Source organism: Triticum dicoccoides, chromosome 1B, assembly GCF_002162155.2.
Source record: "Triticum dicoccoides isolate Atlit2015 ecotype Zavitan chromosome 1B, WEW_v2.0, whole genome shotgun sequence".
NCBI lineage: Eukaryota > Viridiplantae > Streptophyta > Magnoliopsida > Poales > Poaceae > Triticum > Triticum dicoccoides.
Genome location: NC_041381.1, coordinates 247,261,085 through 247,271,771, shown reverse-complemented (window position 1 = coordinate 247,271,771; position 10,687 = coordinate 247,261,085). Strand labels below are relative to the sequence as shown.

The following is a 10,687-nucleotide window of genomic DNA, read 5'->3' as shown; positions in this document are numbered from 1 at the left end:
CAAAGGTTGAAGCTTCCCACCAGGGCTTTTGTGTTCGGCTTTGACTCGTTGGCAAACACCACATGAAGCCACATACTTAGACACATCTACTTTCATCCGCTTCCACCAGAAGTTTTGCTTTAGATCATGGTACATCTGGGTCTCACCGGGATGAACTGTGTAAGGGGTGCGATGAGCTTCTTTGAGGATATCATCTTTCACCTAAGACCTCTGCGGAACGCAAAGGCGACCTTGAAATCGGACAACTCCAGTTCCATCAATGGTGAATGGACCTACCCTTCCTTCACGAACGCGCTTAGCGGCTTGCATTAGCAAACGATCTCGTTCTTGTGCTCGTCTAATGCGCTCCACAATGTCAGACACAATGGATAATTGGATTTCCGTTTGTGCTGCACCCGCATAACAAAAAGAAATATCCATTCTCTCTAGCTCGGATGAGAGGGTTGCCACAGTAGGAGCAACTACCTTGCGGCTTAGGGCATCAGCCACCACGTTAGCTCGGCCGGGTTTGTAGTGGATGGTGAGATCATAATCCTTTATCAGTTCCATCCACCTTCTCTGTCTTAGATTCAACTCTTTCTGAGTAAAGATGTACTTCAGACTTTTGTGATCCGTATACATGTCACAACCCTCTTCATAGAGAAGATGCCTCCAGATTTTGAGAGCATGAACGATTGCTGCCAATTCTAGATCATGGGTTGGGTAATTCTGCTCATGTGGCTTCAACTGTCGCGATGCATAGGCAATAACCTTGTCGTCCTTGATGAGCACACATCCGAGTCCAAGTTGGGATGCATCTGAATATACCGCAAAACGCTTACCTGGTTCAGGTAGCGACAAGATCGGGGTAGTCACCAATCGCTCCTTGAGATGACAGAAACTCTTCTCACAATCCTCATCCCAATGGAATTTGGAGTTGACTTGTGTCGGCTTGGTCATTGGTTTGGCAATGGTAGAAAAGTTCTTTACAAACTGTTGATAATACCCGGCGAAGCCCAGGAAACTCCTTACTTCCTTAACATTGGTTGGCCTTGCCCAATTAACAACGGTGGAGATCTTGCTCGGGTCAACAGATATGCCATGTTGATTGATTATGTGGCCTAGAAAGCCAACTTCTGAAAGCCAGAACTCACATTTCTTCAACTTGGCATAGAATTTGTGTTGCCGCACGGTTTCAAGCACTATACTGAGATGTCGAGCATGATCTTCCTCTGTCTTGGAATAAATAACAATGTCATCAATGAATACGACCACAAAGTTGTCCAGATAAGGGTGAAGCATACTATTCATTGTCTCCATGAAACACGCTGGGGCATTGGTCAGACCAAAGGACATGACCTTACACTCATAATGCCCATACCTAGTGGAGAAAGCAGTCTTCTTGATATCTTGCTCTCGAACTCGAATCTGATTATAACCAGATTGCAGGTCGATCTTAGAGAAAACCTTCGCTCCCTTCAATTGATCAAAAAGGTCCTCGATACGAGGAAGTGGATACTTGTTCTTTATAGTCACCCGATTGAGGGCACGGTAATCAATACACATGCGCCAGCTGCCATCTTTCTTAGCAACGAAGAGTACGGGTGCACCCCATTCGGAAACACTCTTCCGAATAAGTCCTTTAGAGAGAAGGTCATCTATTTGCTTCTTGAGCTCTTCCTGGAAGAGCCGAGCCAAACGATATGGTGCTATAAAAATAGGTTGAGTGCCAGGAATCAATTCAATGCAGAACTCAGTGTCTCGCTCTGGAGGCATGCCTGGGAGCTCATCCGGGAAGACATCAGGATAGTCACACATTACTACTATATTTTGGAGGCACAGTGGGGTACTTGGTTTTCCAAGAAGAGTCCACAATATCCCACTCTTCGGGGATGGCTGGCCTGGAAAGAGACTGGCCAACGTTGACAAAGATGGTGGAGGTGCACTAGCTTGGTAGACACACTCCTTCCCCTGAGGGGGAGTCAAGGGTGATAATTCTCCAAAAGCAAGAGATCACTGCTCTATAAGCTTGTAGCCAATCCATACCAAGAATTACATCAAAAGGCTAAAGTGGAAGGATGAACAGATTCGCAGTGAAATCTTCATCCTCAATAGAAATATCACAGCCAGGACACACGGTGCTACAAGAAAGGAGTCCCCCTGGAGAACTAACCCTCACTGGTTGGGAAATTTCTTGCCTAGACATGTTTGCCCGATTCGCAAAGTCTACCGATACATATGAGAAACTGGAACCAGAATCAAATAGTACTAGAGCTTCAACTGAGTTGACAGGTAGAGTACCTATCACGACATCCGGACGTCCAGCAGTAGATGATGAAGGCAGGGTATGAAAGCTCTGACAAGCTAGTGCAGGTGGAGCGCCAATCTGGGGCACGATTGGAGGAGCATTGGGTACTGGGTAGTTAGTGGCGTTGTGTGAGTTGGTGGCCAATAGTACCCTTGAGGAGGAGGACCCCAAGTTGCATATTGATATGGAGGAGCTTGAATATTCTTCATTGCTTGGACAGACCCATGTGAGGACATGGGCATTGATGAGGACTCCGGTTGGGAAGACACAGTCTGCCACTTGATTATGCTAGCAGGGTTCAACTTACAAACCCGTTCAATGTGACCAGTTTTGTGACAGCCATTGCACACACCGGTCCAATTGCACTCATTAGCTCTATGGCCTTCGCCACACTTGAAGCACATCATCCCTTGACCAGGCATTGGACTATGATGCACAAGTGGGCCAGTAGAGGATGAGGCCTTCTGCGACCTCTTCTTGAAGGGCTGAGAGGTAGACTGGATATTCTTAAACTTCTTCATGGGGCGATGGTTAGACTTGTCGTTGCCACCATAGTCCCGCTTTTGGTTGGCACCCGCAGTAGAGAAATTACTGGGGCCACCGGGTGGGGAAGATATCATTGGAGGAGGTGAGCCATTCTGCAGCTCAAACTCTATCTTTTTGGCTTTCTCAACCAAGGAAGCAAAGCTACAGGACCCAGCAGCGCTGAGCACAACACAATACTACTGCTCTAGCCCATCCTTAAACCTCCTTGCCTTCTCTTTATCATTATTAACCACTGTTGGCACAAAGCGGATGATATCGTTGAACTCGGTTTCATAATCCTGAATTGTTTTGTTTCCTTGCCTTAACTTGCTTAGTGCATTCTCCATCCTCTCTACATAGGAAGCCGGATAGTACTTCTCAACGAATTGAGTTCGAAAGAACTCCCAAGTAGGTGTGGCATGCTCTGGTGGTAAAGAGGAACGAACATTCTCCCACCAGATGTCTGCATTGCCCTTTAGCTGAATAGTAGCAAACATCACCTTCTGGGCTGGTTGCACTAGCATGACCTCAAGGCGTCGTTCCATGATGCGCAACCAATCAGCTGCCACTACAAGAGTCCCAGTCCCACTAAAAGTGTCAGAGTGTACCATAGACCATGTGAGAAGAGGATTAACTTGTCTTGAGCCAAATGGCTCATTCATCATGCCCTGAGCATTGGCAGGTGCAGGAGTTGTGGCTTGGGCTTGGGCTTGCTGACGAAGTGTGTGGAGTTCTTGCATCAACTCACGCCACTCAGCTTGAGGTGGCGGAGCAACATCATCAGCTGCCACTGATCCCTCACCACTCTCCTCAGCTATAGGTTGGGCACTCCTGCGTCCACGACCTCGGGGTTTAGCACCAGCAGTTGTTTTTCCCCGAGTGGGTGGAACTTGCTTTCTACCAGCTTTACCCCTAGGCATCTAAGGAACACAAGAAGATTACCCAGTTAACCAAAGAAATAAAAAGGTAGAATATGGACGGGCAAAGATACAAGCTCATACTTGACACTGGATTCATTGAAATATAAACCCAAGAGACCCAGAAACGAGTACTACTCGAACACCAGACTACTTAATATGCATTAGAAAACACAAGCAATCTATGCACATAGAACAAGGCTTGCAAGTATCTAACTAAAGAGATCGTTCCTATTGTGCACCAGTGTGTCATGTTTTTTTTAACCATCTAATCAAGTTTTTTTTATTTAGAAAGAACCTAACAACATACTAGTAAGAGAATTGGGGTATTTCACCCAATCTCAACAGAATTGACGCCCTCGTCAATTTTGTTTTACACTAACAAACAAACAATTATATCTAGCAAGCAAGCATTTGAAAGGTCCTAGGATCTTTCTTTGGTATATATGCTTACGCATGTATAGCAAAGATAGAGCTTAACTGATACCAATTATAACACCCCTCCTTGCAGGAAGGAATGTTACCACCAAGAATGTAAACAAACCAAACATGCTCGTGAGAAAATCCGGCAGCACTTCCTTTGTACCGTCAGACATCCACGACAGGCAAATGAATAAACAGAGCATATATTCATAATATCACAAGCAGAAGCATCCAACAAGCTCCTACAACCCATGTAGAGCAAAGTGGTGAAGCCACCAACTGTTATGCTACACATAGCAATGAAAACATACGTTCCAACACACCATGGTGCAAGGTGGGGACTAGTCAACTCCAACCCACGTTGACAGGTAAACATAGTGATCATGGAAACCAACCAAGGCAAAGTTTATACACCACAAGTAGATCCTAGCTACCAAGAATCATGAACTAAATATGAGAGTTATCAAGATCGGCTAGGTGGATGGAAGGGGTGTGAAATGTGTGAGTGAACACCCATGGGAGCTACGCCCTTCCTAATACTTACAAAGCCTCACGGTGATGTACCTGAAACAAAGTCCACGAGGGGTGAGTCCAAAGACTCAGCGAGTACACAACAAAGCATGTAATAAAATGGCAAGTAATACCATGAATATGAGCCATGCTTGATCAAGTAAATACTATAATCGAATCTTCCATGCTTGGAATGGCATGAGAAAACATGAAGAAAAGATGCAACCAAGTAAGACCGAGGACTAGGCTCTGAGCTTTTGCCGGCAAGCTGAGGAGGGGCGACGTCTCACCTCACTCCTTTTGAACCCTCACCAAGTGAGAGGACCATAACATGAGGACGGACCCGAAGGACCATACACTCGCGAAGTGAGGATCACTCCTTGAACTTGGAAGATTCACTCAAGATGGATTTGTTATCAAGAACCAAGAAAAACCAATCCCTATCACATACCAGTGGTATGGTGTATTGAAATGTACACTAGGGAGTTATATGTTCACCATTGCATGAATGTACAGGAATAACGTGAACATGGACATAATATTAAGGGAGCAATCTAGGTCTTGTTGCCCGGTGTACTCGCCTCAACCGTTGCGAGGGAGGTGGCGCGAGGCTATCTCCGGTGGATTTGTGCTGCAACCTGCTGTAGAGACATAAGTACAAGTTTTAAAGATTGCATCAAAGCAGGCTATGTAAAGCACACACAAAAACGCGCCTAATCGCATTCCCGGGAAGCAACCCTTTGCTGTCCCTTCACGGAAAAAATCATAGCTCAAGCTAGGAAGCTCTAAAACATGCAAACGAGATGGATATGGATTCATGGGGAACTCATCTACAAATAACTCCAACTTTTCAACCTCAGATTATGAGGTTACGGGGGTCAAAACCAGCAAAAACATCTCTGCTGTTTTCAGATTCAGGAATAATGAGTGGCCGCCTTTGGAAATCCATAGCAAGACCAATACTCATGGGGAGTAAGTAAATAAAATTGATCTATGAACTAAAAGGTATCAGGTAGCTACAATTGTATAGCATCAATTTATCAGCCCTCGAAGATCCTGAAAAGCTATGGGCAAAAACCATAGAAATGTTGTTTTGCAGAAACAGAGCAGCAACTTGTTTTTATCGCCCCAGCTAAACGGCTTACCCAAATTGAGTGAATGACCACTCAAAACGATCGTGGGAACAATACCTACAAAACATTCCACATGACCCCCTCCTAATTTTGCCATATAGGAACTCGAAATTGCTGGTTTCCAGATCTGAACGCCCAGAAACAGCAGCATGAACAACTTTTTCCCCAACTCCTTCACATAGGTTTCTAGTCCTAACCCTATACTCCATGAATCATCACTAATAGAGGGTGAGAGATCATAAATGATGGGGAACCTCACCTCTATGGTCAAATCACAAAGATTTGGTTAAGGGAAAAGTTGGGGAAGCTTTCTTGTTCTCCCTCTTCTTGTCTCCTTTCCTTCTTCCTCAAAGCCCTAAATCAAAGGGCAGCCATGAAGGTGGTGAAGGGCGTGGTGCAGCAAGGAGGCACCTGGGGAGGAGTGGGGAAGGAAGGGAGGAGGGAGTAGGCTGGCTGGAGAAGAGAGGAGAAAGGGATTCTTCCCTTCGGCTTGGGGAAGAGAAGAAAGATGTGGAGCACGCCTCCTATGGACAAGGAGAGCTCACATTGTGAGGGAGAGGTAAGAGATAAGGACAAGGAGAGCTCACATTGTGAGGGAGAGGTAAGAGATAAGGTTCAGTTTTTTTTTCTATTTCCTGAATTAGAGAATATTTTGAAATTCCCTGATAATATAAGCCATGGTATTGAAATAAATCATAGGAGATGAACCCGGAGTCCGACTCAAGGAAATAGGTAAGGCATTTCGACTATCTCGGCGAGCCCGATGCAGCTAAAGAGTCGGATTTATGAATTGATGGACCAAGTAAACATGGATAAAGAGAGTCCGAAAGCACGATTTATGGAAAAATCGATTATTGGAAACCGGGGGTGTTACATGAACAGTAGCCGGTGGAGGCTAGATGAACAGGACCCCGTGGGGGCCTGGATGAACAGTTGCCATTGGAGGCTGGAGGAAGTCGACGGTGGATGAACAGTAGCAGGTGGAGGCTGCAGGAAGTCGATGGTGGATGAACAGTAGCCCCGTGGAGTCCCGTTTTGCGGTACGCCACACCCCACCCCGTCGGTGGATGAACAGTAGCCCCTTGGACGGACGAGGTACTCTCCTTCACCTCCGTTGGGCGAATCTTGCCAATCACTAGCAAAGAAAGACACATCCGTGACATTTTGGGCTGAACGAAAAAAAATGTCATCGTCTGACACTTCTATGACGATAATTATGACAAAACCCTGTATCATCATAGATGTGGTGGGCTCCTACTTCTATGACAAAAAAATCATGACAGAAAATGGGCTTTTCTTAGGTGGGTCGGAGACGCACCTGCATGACATTCTTTGGGTCGTCCATGACGGAAAAAATCGTGGTAGAAGCGAGGGCGAGGAAAATTTCGGGGAGTTCCCGATTACGGTGGGTGGTCGGGGCCGAGCGATGCACGGAGGTTTGCGCGTTTCTCTCATACACGTACGCACGTGTGTGCGAGGCATTGCGCTCTAACTGAACCCGAGCGAGGCGTTGGCTCTAACTGAACCCGATCGATTGCACTAGCTACGTTCCTGAACCCCGATCGATCCCTTGCTGTTAACTGAACCTGAGTGATTCCTTTGCTATTGCTACTAACTGAAGTCGATCGAACTTGATGCCTCTTGATGAGCAGTGAATGTGGGGGTTGGTTGAACGGGTCGAGACATACGTGGTTGGGGTTGGATGAACAGTTCCCGGTGGGGGTTGGATGAACAGGATCTCGTGGTAGTAGAGGCCGTTGCCGCTGGATGAACAGGACCCCGATCGAGGAGGTGGGGTGGATGAACAGTAGCCGGTGGAGGGAGCCCGTGGAGGGCTGGTTGAACAGGACCCCGTGGAGGGGCTTGTTGAATAGGACCCCGTGGGGGGCTGGTTGAACCGGACCCCATGGGGGGCTGGATGAACAGGACCCTGTGGGCGGCCGGATGAACAATTGTCGATGGAGGCTGGAGGAAGTCATAGGTGGATGAACAGTAGCAGGTGGAGGCTGTAGGAAGTCGATGGTGGATGAACAGTAGCCCACTGGAGTCCCGTTTTGCGGTACGCCACACCCCTCCCGATGAACAGGACCCCCGTTTTGACCATAGGAGGTCAAAGAGAAGTCTGTTTCCTCCGTTTTGCGGTACGCCACACCCCTCCCGATCAACAGGACCCCGTTTCGACCGTAGGAGCTCAAACAGAAGTCCTTTTCCACCGTTTTGCAGTACGCCAGACCCTTCACGATGAACAGGACCCTGTTTCGACCGTACGCGGTCGAACAGAAGGCCTGTTTCCTCTGTTCTGCGGTACGCCGTATGCCAGGCCTCGTTTCGGCTATTCTGTCCAAGCCAATTGGCTCCCAATGAACACGACGCGTTCCGACCCCGTGGCTTCGCTCCCGATGAACATGACGACCCAACCGGTTAGCTGCTGATGAACAGGACAACGTCGCTGCCGTCCCTTGCCTCTCCATGTACACGAGCCCTAGCCATACATATGCACGAGTACGCATTCGAGACCCCGCCCGTATGTACGTATGTAGCCGTATTTTTTTGGGAAAACTTAGTTTTTGCCAACTTTGCTTATGCCACTCTAGAATTTGACATCTCACATTTGCCACTCTTAGCTTTTGACAATACATCACAAATGCCATTTTGTGGCAAAAACGATAATTTTTCATTTCACTTTTGCCACTCTTAGCTTTTGACATGTATCACAATTGCCACTCTAAAACTTTTGCGTTTGCCACGGAATGGCAAAAGTGATATATTGTCAAAAGCTAAGAGTGGCAAAAGTGAAATGTCAAATTATAGAGTGGCATAAGCAAAGTTGGCAAAAACTAGAGTGGCAAAAACAAAGTTTTCCCATTTTTTTTCTTGCAGCGTGGTTGTACGTACGTGTACACAATATATAGATGGGACTCCGTGACATGCCATGTCCGCACCTCTACTACGACACATGCATCTCCTTACTCGAACATGATTCTTCGCTGCTGAGAGACTGATCGACCCGTATGTACGTACATGATCGCGACCAGATAGAGAACCCGACGTATGGTTCGACCCGGTGGGTCCAAGCTGTCAGGTAGGATAAGGAGGCATTTCCTTCCGTGCGAAGATATAGCTAGTGGGTCCCAGCTATCAGGGAGGATAAAGAGGCACTTCCTTCCATGCGAAGATATAGTTGGTGGGTCCCAACTGTAAGGGGGAAGAATCATTTTTTTACCGTAATACGGACGCACTTCCTTGTGTGCGAAGATGTAGTTTGCTGGTCCCAGCTGTCAGGGGGAAACATTTTTTTTCGAGGCCCTTCCGGTAGGTCCCACTGTCAGGTGGAGGAATCATTATTTTGCGCGTAGGCACTTCCTTGCTGCAGTCGTGGACCCAACTATCAGCCTCTCCACGTACAGTCCTCTTCCGATGGAAGTCGTTCCTTGATCATGTTAACCACGCCGCGCCGAGAGCGCCAAGGCGGTGGACGACAGTGAGGCCTAAGATGGGAACGATCTGGAGTCATGGAACAAGGGGCACTGGAGTCCCTGGCGGAGGGGAGTACAAGGGACTGATTCGGCTGCCGGGTGAGGCTGCCTTCGTTGGAGAATAACAGAAGCTGTGGGTGAGTACAGGTATGACCTGGCCACCATTGGGAGTAGAGTGGGGCGTCGAGGCCTGCACGACAGCACAGCCGGCCACGGGAGGCAGATGCAGGCGCTCGAGCCGGCGATGGTTTTGGCGGCTAGAGCAAGAGCAACTAGATCAGAGATTGAAGAAGCGGGATCGCCGTTGGATGTCAATCCAACCACTATAGATGTCAGAATAATTTGTTGACTCTTTTTTTGTGACGCCCGGGTAATTAAGCTAAAGTGAACCTCCGCTAATGATGCCACATCACCTCGGCTACTGTTGATAAACTCGCGTCAGTTCGAAACCCAGTTCAAATTTTAAATTTTAAAATAAAACCAAACAACAAAAGTTTTCAAACAATAAAACAAAAATGTTTGGGTTGTGGCAAATACTCCATACTAAATATTGGTGAAGAAACCGCACTTCTATAAAGTGTATAAGTGCATTATATTAAGTAAAACAGTAGCAAAAACGACGATTTGAATACATTTTATAATTAATAAAATGTCGAACTAAGTTATTTGGGGTCTAGACTTTTTGTGACTGTGGACTAAGTTGAAATACTAATTTAGATACTAAGTGTATATTTTACTAAAATAAATTGCAACTAAACCAAAACAGGAAAGAATAAAAAAAAGAAAAGAAATAAAACAAAGCAAAACAAAAAGGACCCCCCCGCTCGGCCTTAGCCCAGCAGGCCATCCAACCAGACCGGCCCAGCTGCCCCTCCATAACCCCCTCACCCGTAACCCTAGCTACCGGTCGCCCCACTCCCCCTCCCCGCGATCCCCACATCTCTCTCCCCTTCCCCGATCCAGATCGGGATCGGGGGAACGAACCTCCCCACGGCGACCCGACCCCGTCGACCATCCCTGCCGCCTCGACGCTGCGCGGAACCGCCCCGCCTCCTCCCCGACGCGCTCCACCGACCTCGACGCCGCCATGAACCGTCGTCGCCGAGCGCCATTCGCCGGAGCTCCTCCGTCGTCGCCGGGATGCCGTCCTCGTCCTCCTCCTCGACCCCCACTGCCCCGTGCCCTACGCTGCTCGGTGAGGCCCCCAACCTTTTCTCTTTCCCCCGTCACCGAACGCACGCGCTCCATCGAACCCCCGCGACCGAGCTCGCGCTCGCCCTGCCCGAAGTTGCGCCCTCCTGTTGTAGCCCGCGCGCGCCTTCACCTCCCCTTGCCCCTGCTCGCCGACCAACACCGTCAACCGCGGCCCCGCACCAGCCTACTCTTCGCCGTCGCCCGATCCGGTTCCCACCTCCG

At 48.1% G+C, this 10,687-nt stretch overlaps 1 long non-coding RNA gene across 1 annotated transcript; it reads right to left on the bottom strand.

Moving 5' to 3' along the window:
* Positions 1-5,042: 5,042 nt before the first annotated feature.
* Positions 5,043-6,355, bottom strand: LOC119330235. Its single transcript, XR_005159961.1, has 2 exons — positions 6,055-6,355; positions 5,043-5,303 (listed from the first exon to the last, which is right to left on the bottom strand). It is a non-coding gene; the product is annotated as an uncharacterized LOC119330235 (long non-coding RNA).
* Between the last annotated feature and the right edge of the window lie 4,332 nt (positions 6,356-10,687).